Below are 18,902 nucleotides of genomic sequence, written 5' to 3'. Positions count from 1 at the left end.
AATTAAAAATGTCTAATTCACCCAAGACAAGATTGCCTCAGTGAAACGCTGTCACCTTCTATATGGGAAAGCCATGCATTATGTATTTTTTACACTGATTTATCTTTGTTATGCAATGAAGAATGTTTTAGAGACATATAGAAAACATGCATTCCGTTTCTGTGATTTGGGTTTGCTTCAATTAGCAGAAGTTAATTCTGACAGCTATTTCCCAAATTACAGGAAGAATCTGAGAACAGATAAAACATAAACAAAGTGGGATTCCTGTGCCTGTCAGTCAAGAAAAAAATCTGTCAACATCCTCTGATAAATTGTGCAGGCGAAGAATGTGCATGTAAGACTTCAAGTGTGAGGGAGCAAGGAGTTTGTTAAAAACACGGATGTATTTATAGGCAGATTTCAGTTCAAAACCTGTACTGGAGAAGACTACGAGTTCACTGGATACAGGAGCACCTGCATGTCATTATTGACTGCAACAAACAAAATACAGAAAAGGGGTATATATGCAAACAGGCACAACATATTCAGGAGTTATCACTAGTTTAAGAAATTGGTTTCACAGGGCATCCTCAGCCATATCTCTCATTTCATTCCTTTTCACCCAGAGGGTGGTGAGGCACTGGAACAGGTTGCCCAAGGAGGCTGTGGATGCCCCATCCCTGGAGGCATTCAAGGCCAGGCTGGATGTGGCTCTGGGCAGCCTGGTCTGGTGGCTGGTGACCCTGCACATAGCAGGAGGTTGGAACTGGATGATTATTGTGGTCCTTTTCAACCCAGGCCATTCTATGATTCATGAAGCAGGTATCAACCCAGTGCACTCAGTTGTAGAATCTTATTTTAGTTAGATGGCTACAAAGGCACAGAAGTAGCACGAAATAAAATAATCATCTCTCTTTCCTTAAGGCAAATAAAGGTCACAAAATAACACTTAATTACCCACTCTTCTAACATTTATAAGGAAGTAAATTAGAACTACTCTGGAGTGAATATCTAGGAACCAACAACAAATCAAAACATAAATGGCAATTATTTCATGTGTCTGAAGAAAAAGCAAAATATTTTTTTACCAAAGGCAATTGATTCCCCTTCCACATAGTCCAGCTGGCCTTGGTATTTTGGAGAAATGCTACTGCAGTCAGGTTGTTACAACATTGAAAATGAATAATATTTTTAATAAATCGGCTTTCAGTAACTAAAACCTTTCTTCCAGCTGTTCCTGGTTCTTATGTAAGACAGAACTTAAACCGGGGTTGAACATTCACTTCAACTGCAGCTTTGTGAAATGAGAAAAAAAGTAGTGTTTGAGATGCAACCAAACAGTGTCACCTCTCTAAAACAATGTTCAGTAATATCTTGTGAGGCAGCTTTCTTTGCTGGCAAGGCTATAGAAAAGGATGCAACAGAAGCACGCAATCCTGTCATGGATTCTATTTTAGCTTGGAGTGAACTGATCAGCACACACTGCACGGTACCACTGTCTGAAGTGAGGAGCTAAGTAGATCCCAACATGTAGCACCTTCATCAGCAACACCATAACAGAAATAGATCCATGCATCCTCACCACATAATAGATCACAGCATATCTGGGCTCTCTCCTTATTCTACAGCAGAGATTAACTTATGCGAACTAATCATCAGCTCTAATAAAGATGTCCACCTCTGTCTTGCTGCCTGGTTTTTCCCAATGCAAGATGGTATCATCACTCTAAATCCCCTCTCAATTCTTTTTCATTTATTTCCCTCAACCTGATGGTCACCTTCCATCCCATCAGCCTTGCCCCTCCACTTTCCTTACAAAGCCCAGAGTCATCTTTCATTTCTAAAAAGTATTAAAAAGTGTTCATTCTGCAAATGGACAACAGGCATCCAGCAAAGAAATATTTCTGGTTGTGTATTGCACCCACAAAATACAAAACCAGAAAAAACCATCCCAACATTTACTGTTCGCATGGAGATTTAAAAGAAAACTTGAGGAAATCAGATTTTTTTTCCCATTAGGACTCTTTTCACTCTTATCTGCATGTCTCCACTGTCTCCCTCTGGAGTACCTGTATCAATATTCCTCAATGATATGAGTAGTACTTGCTACTGGATATTCCATTTCTATACCAAATCATGCTTCACACACCTGCTGAGAGCCATAAAATCCTACAACTCAGAGCCAGTAACATTCACAGAGTGATTTGCAATTCTGTTGCTAAAAGAAACAACTCTAAAGAGAGAAGGTTTTTGCAATGTGAACTTCAGGCAGAAGGAAATGGTTGTGATGAAACAGTTACCAAGCGTATTATCCTCTGTTCTTGTTTAACCAGCACCAAAGGACTGGGGTTGCCCAAACAAGACTGAAAAAAGAAGCCTTATCTGATTCCAAAAAGCTGTAAACTGTGAAGAAGCTTCTATTAAGGTCCCTTCCAACACAACACCTTCTATGATTCTACTTACTCAATGCATCCAGAACAACTGGCACTGAAGATGTCTATTTTCTCCATGTTATACAGATCTCCAGAAGATGCTTGAGGAAGAAGTATCTTAAACACCAAAATATTTTGGAGAAAACAGCAATACGGAACGAGTTTCCTTTCTTTTGGCATATCAAAAGAGTTTTGAAATCATCTGTTCTCAAACCATCATCTCCCTGTTATCAGTGCCTTACTAATGCTGATCTCAGTTTCAAGCATGCATCCCTCATCAAAACCAAGGAGAGGTGAGCATTCTTATCTATCAGCAGACAAGGCTTCCTGGAAAACAGCCGTAACAGGGCAGTGATTGCTGAGTGCTGACAGCATAATTCACAACTACAGTGCTATTAAAACATCTTCCAGTTTTTCCAAAGATGTTCCAAAAATCACTCACATAACCCTCGCTGTGATATGTAGTCATGACAGTAAGAAAATGACCACATAATCCCTGCACTCTTCCTTTAAGCAGAAAGGATTAGTAGATCATGTATTTCTGTAAATCTTCATTGTACCAGACAGTCAGAAGTCATGATAAGAGAGAACCATGTTCATAGTCATGACTAATAAGGCAGAGCTTGTCACTTCTCTTAGGGTCAACCAGGACTGGATTAAGCCTATCTGGATTCTTTTACAAAGATTTATAGGATACATTTTAAAATGTAAATGACCACTGTAAATTGTGTGAGATTAACTGAAGAGGTAGCTAGCATGTATTTATTATTACAGTTATAATGCTATTAAGCATTGTTGCAATTAAAGCAAGACCCATCTCTTACAACAACAGAAGGACAAGGTTAGAGTACAGGACCAAGCAGAAAAAGCAGCTGACTGGATGGAACATGAATCACTTGAAACTTCACTTTTGCACAGTTTGTTATTTTACCATATAGTTCTGCTCTAGAAGTAGGCAGAGATGAATAACTAAGAAATCTCTAATCAATGCCTGAGCATCCCTCATGTCCAGAATAACGAATGCCCACGTTCTGGTGTGGCAGTATAAGTACCCCTCTGGATAGAAGTATCACACAGCTACACTTAGTTCTGTTCAGCTTGCAGGCTCCTCGAACAAACATTTTCAGGGAGGTTAGTTGTTACATCAAGAGAACTTGTACCTGTAAAAACAGGGTCATTTTCTATGAATTAAGAAAACACATTCAGATGTCACTACAAGCCTCTTGGAGACAGGACCCCAAACAAATCAATCCTGACTCCCTGGGGACTTGAGCTGAATCTTGTCAAGGCAGAGTCAAGCAGAGACCATGTCATCAGAAACATCTGCACAAACCCCAGTGAGTGGCATCTGCTTCTGGAAACAGAGAGAGCTTAGGAGAGTACTGCGGCTTTCTTCCTCCCCTCTAATTCCAGCCTCGTCAACGAAAGGATTGTTTTGCAGACCCTGGGGTTAAACGGAGGAACTCTCTTCAGAACTGTTGAATGAGGAGCTGGACACCACTGTTAGCTCCCTGGAGCACTGAGAGCTGCTGTTTAATCTTCTAACACGCTCCAGGCAAGGTCATTTTTAATCCTGAGAACAAGATATCACACAACTGATTGGCAAAACCTTTCTGGAACTGCATCAATTCAAAAAGAATTTTCCAACACTTAGCAATGGTTAAAAGAATAGTAGCTATAACTGATTCAGAGAGATTAAAAGGATAAATCACCGAGGATGTTGGGGAAGATAAAGCCAGTAAAGTGAATAAATGTTCTGGGTGTGGAAGGAGACAGGCTGGTTTATCAGCCAACAGCATGGAGTCTCAAACCTAGGGCTATTAGGATTAACGTTGCTCTGTCCTTTAGAAACCCTCTAATGTATTCAGCAAAATGAAAGAGGAAAAATGTGCCTGAAGTGAGAGAATGTCATGACAGCCTGGTCTGAGAGCCCTGAAAGTGTTGGGAACCAAATCCTTCAATTTGGCAGCACAAAAGTCAAGAGACAGCGTGACCGTGGATGGTCTGGAGAAACATTCTTCACACTGTTGTGCTTTTTAAGATGGCTCTAGTCTTAGCAGTCAGTTGTTCCAATGCAGAATTATTTAATTTTGTCTCCAGAGATTACTTTCAGCATTATTATCAAAACCAGCAGAAAATTCTCTGCACAAGTCTGTTGACAGGAATACTTAAGGAAACATAGTTCTCTGATATTTCATTTTTTTTGTTTTTTCAGAACACAGAAGCATGAAATGCTAACGCTCCACATTCCTGTTATGTTCCAATTCTACTAACAAAAGAAAATTATGTGCTTTCTCTCTTGCATACAGGGAAGAAACTCCAGCACAAAAGCCCTCTGGAAAACAGCTCTATTTGTGGGAGATGCAGAGGCAAGACTGGCACTTTCCTTCAGTCCTGGAAAAAATCTTCAAAACATGATCATTTTGAGCTTCCATACATCTATCTGGAAATTCACTAATCACTGCTGTGTGTGAGTGGCTCAGCATGAAAAATAGTATTACTCCCTGCCGTGGCTTTAGCAAGACAGATATCAGCATGGCATATTCATACATCCCTCTGTGGATTTATATGTAAATATGCCAGCATCTTTGTGGAGGTCTCTTATTTTCTAAAGATCCCTTTTGGCTATTTGCTATTAAAGCTATATCCATACATATGATATTATGCTGCCCTTTGGTCTTTATAGAGAAAAGAGGCTGTCATAAAGCTATCTTTATCATCCTTTGTCCTGAGGCTCACACAAAACAGCAATGTTTTCAGGGCTAACGAGATCCTTTATAAAGCAACTTCTACAGACAGCAGCTACTTTTTCTGCAAGTAGCTTATACAGTGCTTATAGTGGACTCTTTATGTAGAGAGACGGGGTGTAATAAAAAGGATTCCTAATCTGAAAACTGTAAAAACACGGAAAGCCACCCAGGAGACACTGAGTGAGTCTGTTGTAGGTTTTTTGGTTTCAGAGCTAGGCAAAAGTAGCTCCCCTCCCCCTCATCTCCTGGACCACTAGGAGCCATTTGGAAGGCGAGCCATTGTTTTCTTCTGTTTTTTCTCCTATTAGATCCAGTAGAGCTCCATCTTGGCATGTACAATTCCCCTCTGGATAAGAAGAGAAAGAAGCAATTAAGTACAAAATGCTAACAAGATGTCTGAGTGAGTCAACTATGTTTCTGAAGTATCTCTGGGTTTTTGTACACCTATGAAAATCATTTCTAGGTCAAAGAAAAATAAAAGTTAGGGTAAACCTAGAAAAAAAGTGTCATATTAGGATATTTATATAAACTGTCATTCTTGTGTTTTCCCCAAACCTCATGTGCTCTAAGCAATCAATCAACAGCCTCCACAATCAGACTTGGAGTCCTGATGGAGTAGGAAGATGTCATCCAGGGAGGAAAACATGTGGAAAATCTGTTAGCCATGTGTGTCATTACTGATGTCAACATTTAAGTAAATATGCAAGACCTACCTAAGATTCCTACATACCTACTGCAACATAAATAACAGAGAAAGCTTTGCCAGATTAAATGATTCTACATTTATCTCAACCTTTTATCCAGTTACAGATCCATAACACAGGTATGCTTTCTAGACCGGGAGCAATAAGACAGCTGTAGCAAATAATTGGGGAGCAATTCATTAGATTAATTAAAGTTTTCACTTTAATTACAGCCAATTTGACCTAAACATACCTAAACATACATTCTTAGTATTTTCTGAATGCAAACCACTATATAATTAATTCCAAGTAGCAAAAGCAGCATTCAGACTCCAGAGATTCCCAGTACAGTTTTTTGGAAGGTGAGAGTTAGGAAACGCAGGCGACATCAGCAGAGATGTTTCCATTCAGATCACAGACCAGCAACCGTGCAAGTGGGGAAAAAAATCTGCCGCTTTTCATCTAAATATTACATAACTATTGATAAAGGCATTCTCAACTAAGCGTTAGGATTAACCTTTCAAAAACTCATTTATAATCACACGTAAGACCACAGAGAATGTTATAGTATACATACTTAAAAATCAGAGATTAGAAAAGCACAAAATTTGGATTATACGAAAAAAAGCATCCAAAGCAGAGCACTTAGGAGCACAAAACCTTACAACAGGCTGCATACATCTCTGTTATGGCAAAATCCAAATGCACTGTCATTAAGTTTTTAAAAATCAAACAAAGAGTCCTGAGCAACCTCAAATTTTAAGCCACTAAATCTCAGTAATAGTTTTTAAGGAGAGTTCAAAAGCAAAACAGAAAAGTCAAAGTCCAAAGGTATCACAATGACAGATCAAAGTGTGAAAAGGGATTAATGGCATCTCCAGCAAATGAAGTTTAAAATTCTAGTGTATTAGAGAAGGTCTTTTTTGAAATGGTAATAGGCTATACCTGAGCTGAAAAGACAATTAAGATAGTGTTAATTTTTTTATGGTATCTGGCAGTAATATTTTTATCCTGTTAATTATACAGTAGACAGCAAATGTATATAATATGATAGCTCCATGCTGAGATGACATGCCTGCTGCCTAGTTAAGTGGCTACATTTATCCTATAATTAGCTTGCAGGAATGTGATTTGCATTGCATACCTAAGAGTATATATAATGTCAACTATGCCACAAAAGCCTAAAATGGAAGCTGACACTCTCTTAGCTGTGACCTCTGTATATAACAAGGTGATGCCTCTCGTGACCTCCTGCTCTTTGTATTCAACCACACACAAGAAACGCATTGAAGTAATGCTAAATGTATGACAAATTCAAAATGTAAGGAAATTTAAAGTCAGGGGAGAAAATCAGGGCTGGTGCTTCAGTCTGAACTTGCCCCTTTACCAGGAATCAGGATAACGATGGTTAAAAGGCAGTATCCTCAGTTTACTGGCATTAACTTTGAATTTGTTTGCTTTTGTATGTGAAAGAGATTTCCCAGGAGTGTTTTTCCATCTACATATATTTAGCTTCTATGGGAAATATCTAGATTCTCTCTGTAGTTACATACAGAGGAAAAAACCTTGTTATTAAAATGCTATCTCAACATCTCCTAAATTTGCTGAAAATTCTGTTTGGGCATAAGGGGCTTCGCTGCTGGGTGAGCAAACACCTGGAATGAAACCTCAACCCTTTGGTAAAGGGAACCATCAGCCATTTTGTTTCTGCTAACAGCAGTAAGGAATTTCAAGCAAGCTATTGTCCATTCTGAGCTGTCCCACTGATTTCAAACTATCTGTCCATAAGTCACATGTTTTGTTCTTGTCCAAGAACGAAACACCACATTGTTCTCAGAGGTGGAAGTAGAAAGCAAGCAGCCACAGTTCTGAACCTCACTAAGCTTAAAGCCTTACCCAGGCTTGGCACCAAATGTTACCTTCATAGTCCTGCAGCATCATGAGAGGCAATCAGGCCCCAGGTGCACTCCTAGCCCTTCCTATGCTGGAAGACCTTAGGGAAGCAATAACAGGTAAGTACAGGTTGGTAAGCTTTCCACCTGGACTCCAATCCAACCAGGTGAAAAGGGAGAACCTGCTGCTGTAACTCGTCCAGAAGCAAGGAGCCTTACTGGTGGAAACATCAGCACCTTGGGAACAGCACAGCAGGAACAGACACACAACCTCAGAGCAGCACAGAGAGGAGGGAAAGAGGAACACGAGGAATACTCAGGGGTTGTGGATACACTAGGGAGAAAGTGGCTGCACTGGAGCACAAAGACCAGGAGGGTGAGAAACACGGCAACAGGCAGAGTGCAGGAGAAGGGACAAAGAGAGCAGGAACGCCGTGCTGCACAGCTGGCTGCGGGGCTGCCAGGAGCCCAGGGGCACAGCTGGAGGGCCACAGCCATAAACAGCCACGGAGCAGAAACACGCATCAACAAATACTTACATCTCTACACAGATACTTCTGATTCTTGCAGATCCACTCACCACTACATTTTTATTTGTGTTTCCACCAAACCAGTGACACCACCAGAGCCTAAGACAAACAGCGCAGCGAGGCGCATTCCCATCACACAGATGGCAGCCCCTTACAGCACGAGCCCCTTCACCACCCCCACCGTGCTCCCTGCCTTTTAGCCAGGCTGCCTCACACTTGGAAGTCCTCTGAAAATTTGCAAGGCACTCCCCTTTAAACATTTCATCGTGCAGAGGGCTCCAGCACACACCGGATAGCAGCCTCTGGCAGCTGTTTGCATGCGGCCTTCACATTTTGCCTTTTGCAATAAGCCTATTATTCTCTCTCCTTCTTTTTGCCCGTGATGAAACGATACTCTAAACTTCTCTATTTAAAGTACATAACATGCTCTCAAGTATGTATTACTACATCTGTTTGCCTTATTGAACAGCTGAAAAGCATTTAAACTATTATTCACTTTTTTATTACTATTCAGGACATGTCTGCGTATGTTCTGCCCAATCTCTTTTTTTTCTTTTTTTAATTAATAATAATGTTGTTGATTGTTACAATACCACCTGGTGCTGCTGGCAGCTGTGCTCCTAGGACAAATCTGGAGATATGTGAGGTTTCATTAAAGCCCCAGGTCCTGGAGGCATGTGATTAGATAAGAGCTTTTTGGTTGGGTTTGTTGGGTTGGTTTTTATTTGTTTGTTTAAATAAAAAAACATCATCTTGAGAGGTGGAGTTGCTCCTTCACGTGACCCCGGCATACCCTCAGTGGGTAAGAATTTCACACACGTGAGAAGAACTCAGCATTTTACTACTTCTCATTTCAGACTTGACCAATAATTGCAGGGCATTCTCAGACATGGAACTTTTCCACATGCACAGACTTCATGCACACCTCAATGGGCTACAAAAACAGTAATTTAGTTACTGTCATCAAAAGGATGGGTATCATATAAATCTTCCTCACACCTTCCCCCCAGCCACTTCTTTAAGCCCACAACGTTCTCTAAGAGCAAAGGAAACGAAGATGCTACTGTGAACATCCCCACTAACACTCTTCTAACTCCAGCAGTGTATGGAGCTATTGTTCACACTCTCTTTTTGCTGACAGGCAACTGCCTAAGAAGTGACACCCCTGAAGAGCACCTCAGCATCCAGAAAAATCAATGACACACACAACGCTACGATTCCCAGTGCAGCCCAGGCTCAGCATTAGGCACCTACCAGGCAGAGCAATTTGTGGTGACTTCATTACATTTGATGCAAATCGTGTACAGAAGAGCCAGTGGTCTCTGATACACTCCTAGTATTTGGCTGCATTGAAATCAAACTGTTTTTCCTCATTCATATATTTTTAAGATTGTCATTTTCTCCCTTAAACAGTTCTTTTTAGTTAACCTGATCTGTAAAGCTTCCCCAAAATCCCATGGAGTCGTTATCTAAGAATCAAGCAGCAGGATGCTGGAGGAGTAATTTAAACAATAGCTATTTCTTGTCTTGATGGAGCTACTCCATTTTACAACATGTTTAAACACAAGCAGCTTGATTAATCTTAGCGGGCACCAAAGAATGCAGCAAGGTTTCTGCCCTATGGGAAGGCATTTGTGCCAGGTGGCAGAAACATTCACCCTGAAGAAAAATGGATGGTTTTCAATAACTGTCATTTTTCTCTGGACCTACCAAAAAAGAAAAAAAAAGTATGAGCTTTCCAGCTCTGATTTTGATTTTCACATTTCTGAAATCAGTCTATCAGGAAAAGAAAAAAAAAAGTGAATTATGAACCAGCTTTACCCCATATGCCCTGGCTGAGGCACATCCAACCACCTACACGTGCCCTGCTCCTGACATGTTGCACAGTGCAGCCTCACCGAGGGCTACAGACAGCTCCTCTCCTCGGTGGGCTCTGCTGGCAGCTGTCAGACCATCAGCAAGCAGTCCCTAAGCCCACAGATTGCTCAGGTTCCCCAACCAACCCACTCTCCTGCTTGGGTCCTGGGGCAGACCCAAGTTCCCAAGGGGTACTTCCCCTTGACTTGACTTGGTAGGATTCCCAGTCCTCTGCTCCCCTTGAAAGTCACTATTTGGCTACCAAAATGGTTAATAAAGAGCAACTTTGCCGCGAAGCCAGTCCAGATACGTGTAAGGACCTGCTGCCTGTCTGTGCCAAGGTGAGATGCACATGAGAACAATCCAGGTGGGGATGATGCAGATAATCACTGCCAAAAAGACACTTGCTCAGCCTCCACAAGGGCCACTTTCCCTTCAGGAAATGGGGAGAGAACTCTGCTGCAACATCTGAATTTCAGGGAAAAGATGCACATCAAAGAGTCATCCCGAGTGCATGGTTTTAACTGGTATTAATATTTAACTGGAAATCAGTCTCACTTGACAGCGGGTGAAACATACTTTGTGCAGGATGATACTGCCCCCAGGAAGCCTGAGAAATAAATGCTGGGGAAGCACAGCATCTCCTGCACACCGTGCGGACGCTTCACAAGCACAGAGTAAGGAAGAGGTTACAGGAGCCAGTCTCAGCTCGGAGAGCACCTGAAAAAATGTTGATTTTTGAAGACAACCCCAAGGGGAAAGCTGGTGGGAAATCTTCTAAATGGTGTGAAAGAAGCAGGGCTTTAAGATCTCCCAGTTTAAACAAACATTTTTGTTTTGTCTTTAACTCGAGCTAATGAAGTGCCCCACTTAGTCTGAATGGCTGAAGGGTTAGAACAACTAATACCGACATAGCCTTAGGTCAAGAAGCATGAGCTCAGCAACTACCTTTTAGTATTCAAGAGCTGCTGCAAAACAAGCACAGAAATCCGGTGAAGCTAAAGAAATAGATCTACCTTCAGCTCCGCTCCGAGTTCTGCTGTGCTTACTGAGGAAACAGGAGACAGTAGGGGCTGCGGCTCAGCACGGCGAACACTTCAGCCATTTATGCAGTTGATGCTGAGGTATGTAAACAGTGCTTGAGATTACAAGCATGCTTGCATATGTATGTCTCTATATAGAGACACCACGCCTATATATTTTAGCAGCATAAGGCAGTCGAACATTTCTCTAAATAATTGGTCTTTTTGGGTGCAGTGAGCTGGCTGCTGTGCTGGAGAAGCCAAATGAGTGAGCAGATGCATATGGCAGAAAATCCCGTGAGCACACAAAACCCAAGCAGTCTGCATTTTAAAGATGTAAATGTTCCTTACGCTAAGGAATAGCACTGAACTTGCTTTTGTACTAAAGGCCACATCCAGTTTGCACTCTTTAGATGAGAGACTGCATTGTATTTTTTTCAGTAGCAAAGGCATGAGAAGAAAAAATACTTCTATTTCTCCCATAATTTTTTTTAAAGTAACATAATTTGAGAGTTGCCCCATTACACTTAAAATGTACATATTATTAGGTTTCTGTTTAACCTATCTGTGAACGTGCATGTTTACATCAAACCTTAACAAAAAAGGCTGCTATGCAGAAACCCTGCTATGCAGAAAACCACTTGCAGTGCACCCTATTCAGCTCAGTTCCTAAGATTACAGAAAGTGCTTGACTACAAGTGACAGAGAAGTGCAACAGAGCTCTGTGTTGCCAAAGGAAGAGTTCTGCAAAGCATGCTGAGGTGTGCCTGGCCTAAGGCACAATTTCCAGGAGAGAAGGAAGCAACTCCCTGCTCCTGCAAGGGCACAGCACAGCAATCCAGAGGTCGCGTGCTGGACCTGAAAGCATGGCGTAAGCAGGGGACCCAGCACAGTGCTTGCTGCTCACCTCAGATACACAGTGCTCTATTAGAAACGTCAGTGGCACCAGAAGAAGCCTGGTAAGCTGGTCAGAGCACAGCTCGGCTGAGGCCCCCCAGGTACTGCCAAGTTTGGGGCACCCCCTGTGGCACACGGGCACTGTGCTGACACAACCACGCTGCACAAGCCTGATTCTGGGCTATGTTTGTGCCTAGGAAGTGCTAAAATGCCTAAGTACAATGTTTTTAGACTTCACCAATAGGCAGCACATGAAACACTAGAAATGCCTTTGATCTTGGCAAAATTAGGAGATAGGACTGTATTTGGGTCAGCCGCCCCTTCCTTTTGCACCCTTCTAGGAGAAAAAAATCTGAAGGGAAAGCAGCACAACAAAGACAGCATTGCTCCTTTGAGCGGAGACAATAGATGCAAGCATCTCTAAAATAAAGATATTGTGATTAGGTTATACACTCCTTTTTTAAAAGAAATCTGCATTAATTTTGATTTATATTTAAATAAAAATGATTAAATTTTATCTTCTAAGATGGAAATGTTGTGATAAATACTGGCCCGTGGCCAAACTAATCTCTAAAGCCTACAGCTTACAGCCCCTGTTGTCTTGTATGGATATTTGAATGGCAATGGGCTTTATCAGTATTTCTAAAGGCACTCATTTAATTATGTGGTTGTAAGAATTTCCAAAACCCCAAAGAATTAACACTACCAATACATATTCATATTTCTCAAATTAATTCAACCTGAACATTTGAAAATATTAATTTAAAAAACACAACTCTCTTATTTTTATTTCTGTAAACACTGAGAGCTCTTTTCTGGTCCCATTTATGCACTCGTTTTATTTTTTGTTTAATTAAGAGAAAATGACGTAGCGAGCTCTCTGCACATCGCATAACACTGGCAATTGATCTCGTTACAACGGGGTGTGTGATCAGAGAGGATTACTGGGAGAGAGAAGGATGCTGGCTGTCCACAGCAAGGGACAAGCCCTGCCTGCTCCGCTCCTGTGCATCTGCTGGAAGGCCTGACCCAGCTTCACTGCTCTACGCCCACTGACTTCCATGGTGCTACGCCCATCTCACAGCATTGTGAGCCCAACCGAGCAGATTCCTGGAGCCATCTACACTCGAGGGACGTAAGACTAAGACCTTTTTAAGGGCTAAGTGACATCAGTGCTCTGCTGAGGAGCTTTCCCAAACCGCAGCGCTTTCTGCGCTGAGTGCAAACGCAAACGAGAAGGAAGAACACAACCACTGCTGCCATGTTCTTGGAGACTCAGAAATACCTGCAGCCTTCAGGTTTAAATAAATCCATCAAAGAGATCCGTGCACTATAAAAGCCAAATGCAGCCCCGCTCTGTACAAAGATCACCAACTCTCAAACCAAAGCCCACATGGAACTTGTTTGTGCCACGCAGAAACGTTGCTGATGCACTGATGTGCAAAGAACCAGAGCACACATGGGCACACAGTGCTGCAGGTCTCCCACAACGCACAGCTAATGCACAGGCCTGCTCTGCTGTGCAGCCTCACATTCAGCCCACTGCTTCCAGCTGCAAAACAAGACTTTACTGCATAAAGCACAGCGGTTATTCTATCTATAAGCTGAAAAGCTGTAAATGAAAAATATTCTTACCATATAAAAAACAAATCTGTTTTTTAATTAAAAACATGAAAATTAATCCAGCTGAAAATCTGGGGGGGAGGGTGGAATTTTTTGGTGAAATTCTGGCTATACGTGTAAATTCCAATTTCTTGTGATCTACCCACAGCCTGTAGCAACACAGGGTTTATCACAATGGAAAAAACACAGCATCAGACTTTGCAAGCTTCTTTGCACAGCTGCTCACCAGGTTGCTTTAAAGCCAATGGTTTAAAAATCAAACTTTTTGCTTTTCCAATTATCACTCTGGCATCACATCCCAGGTATGTAACACAGCATCTTCTGACAACTGCTTGCCCAGTCTGACAGGGCACAAAGGTACTCTAATTAGCATCTTTTCTTCTGTCTTAAATCACATGTAATTATTATGGCATCACTCTAACATATTTACTACATGTAGGAGGGAAAATGACATTACTGCATTGTTGTTGCCACTTCAACAAAAACAAATTGTGGGTATATACAGTTATTTGTAGAGAAACGCTCACTATTTCTATTGACAAGCAGAAATGCTTAGAAAATTAAAAATTCTGAGTAACAAAACAGGCCCACTGCTTCAGAAATCTACCCTATTTCAGGTTCAAGAGCATGCAAATAACTGATTTTTTAGGCTCCTTCTAAAGCCCGTCCTTCTATCAGTATAACATAAGTAACAACAAAACTAAATTCCCCATACTACCACTAAGGCTGCTTAGAGGACTTGCATTCCTGCAGGAGCCACGACACAGGAGACGGAAATCTCTAATGAAATGCCTTGTGTGTTGATTTATGCAGCTTTAGTGGTGCCATTAACTGAAAATTGTTCTTTTCATGGGCTTATAGAGAACCTGGTGGCTGTCATTGTTCGTGATTCAGTGAGAAAACTAGATCTAAAATTACTATTGCATTTGGGAGGATATGTGAGGGATGGAATCTGTCCTCATTTTGTGTTAATATTTTATATAACACCAAAATAAACCTTCCATATCTAATAACACATTGAATTCCATCACTAATACAGCAGCCATTAAGTAATCTCTTCAAAAGTCTCCCTGTTCAGGGGGAAAGAGGAATATTCAAGTACTAGTACTACAAATATTCCGGGGAGGAGGGAAGTACATACATCTATACGTATTTAAAAAAAATAATATATATATATATATATAGGTATGCATATGTGTGTGTGTATATATATGTAAGAATAACCAGGCAGTAAGCATTTTAAATTGTATTTCAGACACTAATGCAAGCAGCTAATCCTATTTACATTCATATTAGCCCTGGGTATCTTTTTCCCTAAGATTTACACATTTGTATGCTTGCATGAGTTGAACTGCTTTTTGCATGATATCAGTACTTTTGTAATTTAAATCTATAAAAGGCAATTTCTTTTAAATATACTTCCTAACAGTGGGTGAAAGAAGCACTAAACTTATTTGAGAGCTGTACACATCAGTAAACATGTGCACTGAACTCCAGGCAATGTGCTGTGAGAGAATTAATCTTATACTGTATTAGCTAAACAGAAAGAGTCTGGGACTCAAAGTAACAAACACGGAAAACGCCCATACATTTTCTTCCTATTACCTAGAAAATGTGTATGTTTTAGAATTATATTTTTAAATTTAAGCCTTTTTTCAATGAGTGGTTAATTTGATGTTCCATTACCTTACTCATTTTAGAATTTATATCAAAGGTAGTCAAAAGGGAGGTTAAGCACCATTACAAGAACCATATTTAAATACTATCTGCTTGTATGTCCTACATATACATAAACATCAGACTTTAGGTTAGACATTAGACTTTAGATCTTTGTGCTGAAATTAACAAGAATTACAGACACCTTTACAATAGAGGCATGGAAATCAGGGCACTCGTATGAGAAAGTTTTCAGATATGCTCAAGGACAGAAACTACTTGAGCTGCAAGATTTGGATCGTGTGCAGTTAAGTGATAATGCCTTTGTTGTTGCTGTTGCTATTTCTTTATTTTAGAAGTCCATTGTTTTTTTTCCTTCCACGTGAAACAATATAATCCAAGTATGGACAGATTTCAAAAACCCTTTATAAATAGTCAGTAAACGACTCTTCCTACCCCTGCTGATATTACTACAGGAGGCTGGTGTATGCATCACAGTTTTCCCTTTCTTCTGTAAATTTTACTCATGCATCCCCCCAGCTTTCTCTCCCTCCCACTCTCCCCCTCAGAGTCCGAGTGCCTTCTGCTCCAGCAACCTGCACTCTTCCCATCTCACCACAACCCAGGAGCCTTCTGCCCTGTCCTTTCTTCTGACTTTTGAGGATTCCTCCATGCTTCTTCCTGCTTCGTTCTTCTCGTTTGTCACTGCTATTTGATAACTACATCTTATAACACTCACAGTGATTCTTTATGCATAAAGAAATGCTAGGTATACATTAGAGATCACACAACTGACAGATACTGCATGAGCCAGCTGGGTTTGTGAGCCATGAGACCAGAGGAGCTCTGCTTCCAGGATGGGATCCCTCAGCCTGCTACCTTGAAGGGAAGGCATCGCTTAAATACAACAAACAAAATTCTGAGTAACTTGAGCACCTGTCATTCCAGAAGCAATAGGATCAGAGCACAGCAGACAAATACTCTCAGATTGCTAATTCCTTCCTAGAAACATCAGCTATTTGCAAATGACTGGGAGGAGTCTACAAACAGATGAGAATCTCAGGTTAACAGAACAATAGGCATGCACAGCATCCGCAGCTGCAAGGACACCAAGAGTGGCTGCAGGTCTGCAGATCTGCACCAAACTGCAGCAGCACTGCTTTGTGGTTTGGCTTTGTTTGGGTTTTTTTGGTCTAACCCCTAAAGGAGTCAAGAGTACAATTCAAGAAATAAACCTGCATGTGGAAAAGGGCTTGTGAAGGCTGCCCTTGATGAGCCACCTCTCACACACACAGCACGCAGAGCTGCTGCAGCACAACCTTCCTTCCACCCACCCTGTAGGAAATAGCTCCATGGAGCAGCTCTTTTGTTTTAGTCCTAGCACTTTAGACATGAAAACTGGATATAAATACAGCCTTAATGATTCCCCAGTCAGCCAAAGGGATCAATCAGAACTCATCTCAACTCTTTGAAGTTAGGTTTTACACACTCTTCTTTGTGTATCCAAATTTTGTCCTGCTTTTTTTTCCACACCTCCTTCCCCTTTGTAGAGAGGGGCTGGAAGAATGAAGGGAGGGAGGTGAAGAAGGGTGAACCAGCACACAATGCTGACTGGGGGAAAGGGACTTTGTAGCCAGTTGTAAGGGCCTGGGTTTGTTTCAGCCTGCTGCAAGTCCTGATGTGGATATGAAGTCACAGGCAAACTAACACCCTCAACTTTCGTTAAAGGAACTATAAATCTGAAATGAATGTATAAATAATATGCAACTGTCTAGACAGTATAGGTCACTTGCAAAGAGACTGGGTCAGGAAAAGATTGTCCATCAGTCAGACAACCATAACTGATTCTGATGCTAAATAATGGTTTAGATATTCAGTATTCTATATATGCGAAAGGCTTCACTGAGCATTGGATCTTCCCAACCAAAGTAGCTTTCTACTTACACATATCTTTATGCAGCCGTAAGAAAATGCACACGCTATTTAAACATTAAAATTAATGCTGAAAGAAAAAGCTATTTAGCGAGGGACTGGAACCAACCTATGTAACTGGCTTTTGGTAAAGCAAAAATAACTATCATATTTTATCTTTGGTAAACAACCTAATCTTATGATACCGACAGAATCTTAAAAAGGGCTAGAATTAGAACTTTGAGCTAACAAAGAAACTTATTTCACTTACAGAATCAGTTCACAGACGCATTTGGGGAATTGTGCTCTGTATAATCCTACCTGAAAATCTCCCACTTCAGAATGTGCAGACTCTCAGGTACCACGAATGTAACCACACTGACTACACATGCTTTTGGAATTATTATGTGCATTGTAATGCATTTTTTGCTATTGTCTTCTCAAAAGAAGTAGGTGGTCTTCATATAACAATATTGTCATCCTAGTGCTTTCAGGATACACAGAAAGTTTTGGCAGTGCTTGGGCGATAAAGCCAAGAGCTATAGAAAATACTCAATTTGTTAGCAATGAAGAAAGCACATTTTAATATACTTGCCATAAGAGAACAAGAAGGTACAGGGGCAATAAACCAGCACACCCATCAGAGGGCACAGCTGAGAAGCAGGGGCCATGTCTGCACTGGCTGGCTGCCATGGCACAGGCTCCATGGGGACACAGTGCCACATGGCTGCACAGTGTGCTGCCAAGCAGCAACTGGAAGGGCTCACTATGGCCAGGGTAATGGTGAGCCTCCTAAACTCTGCTGATGGTGAGTCTGAGTGGAAACACACAGGTTACCTTAGCCTTCCAGTCTGAAGTCAACAGGTAGTAACTATTTCTCTACGGATTTAAGCTGAATTCCTATTAAAATACTGCTGTATTTTTATCTACAAATGCTATTAAACATTTCTGCACAGAAGCTGCAAATCTGTGGCTTGAACTCAGGTTATGTTGACCTATCCTGGCCCCATCTGAATGCAAGACCTAACCTTATGAGGAACTTTAAATGCTATACACAAACAGAGGAAAAAAAAAGCCATAAATGCTGAATGCAAAGCTTGCTCCTGTCTACCCAGGGTGTTACACACAGTATGGGTTAATGGCTGCCAGGTGCACCAAGGACACTTGCAACTTACCCAGCAGAGCAGCTCAGCCCTCTCAAACACCAACCTGCAATGGATCACCTCCCAGACAAGTGGGGTGTGAAGGCCTGGTGGGCAGCTCTAGGGATCACCTCCCACACAGTGAGCCAACCCTGGCAGAAAGTACGCTGATGGGAAACACCCAGGTTTATTTACAGGGCTTAATGGCCAGAAGATCTGCTGTTAATATTAATGCAGTACCACTGGTCCTTTCTCCAGCCTCATTTCTGTATTTTCCTCTACCAGCAGAAATGGTTAAGAGTGAACATTACACACAAGTTTTCTGAGACTTGTTTTTAATCAAGCCTAACAAAATGAACACTGAAGTTATCATTTAAGCTGTATGGGCTAATCCTGGTCCTAATTAAAAAGACTTCCTTGCAGTTGAGAAGAATTAAGATCAGGATACACACAGTTAAATTAAAATGTTACATCTTGGGAAGTTTGTTTGCAGCTTTTGGAAGGCAGAGATTTCGTGAGAGATCCTAT

This window comes from Meleagris gallopavo, chromosome 13 (genome assembly GCF_000146605.3).
Source record: "Meleagris gallopavo isolate NT-WF06-2002-E0010 breed Aviagen turkey brand Nicholas breeding stock chromosome 13, Turkey_5.1, whole genome shotgun sequence".
In the NCBI taxonomy this organism is placed as follows: domain Eukaryota; kingdom Metazoa; phylum Chordata; class Aves; order Galliformes; family Phasianidae; genus Meleagris; species Meleagris gallopavo.
The sequence above is the reverse complement of the archived record's forward strand: the minus strand, read 5'-3'. Positions refer to the sequence as shown.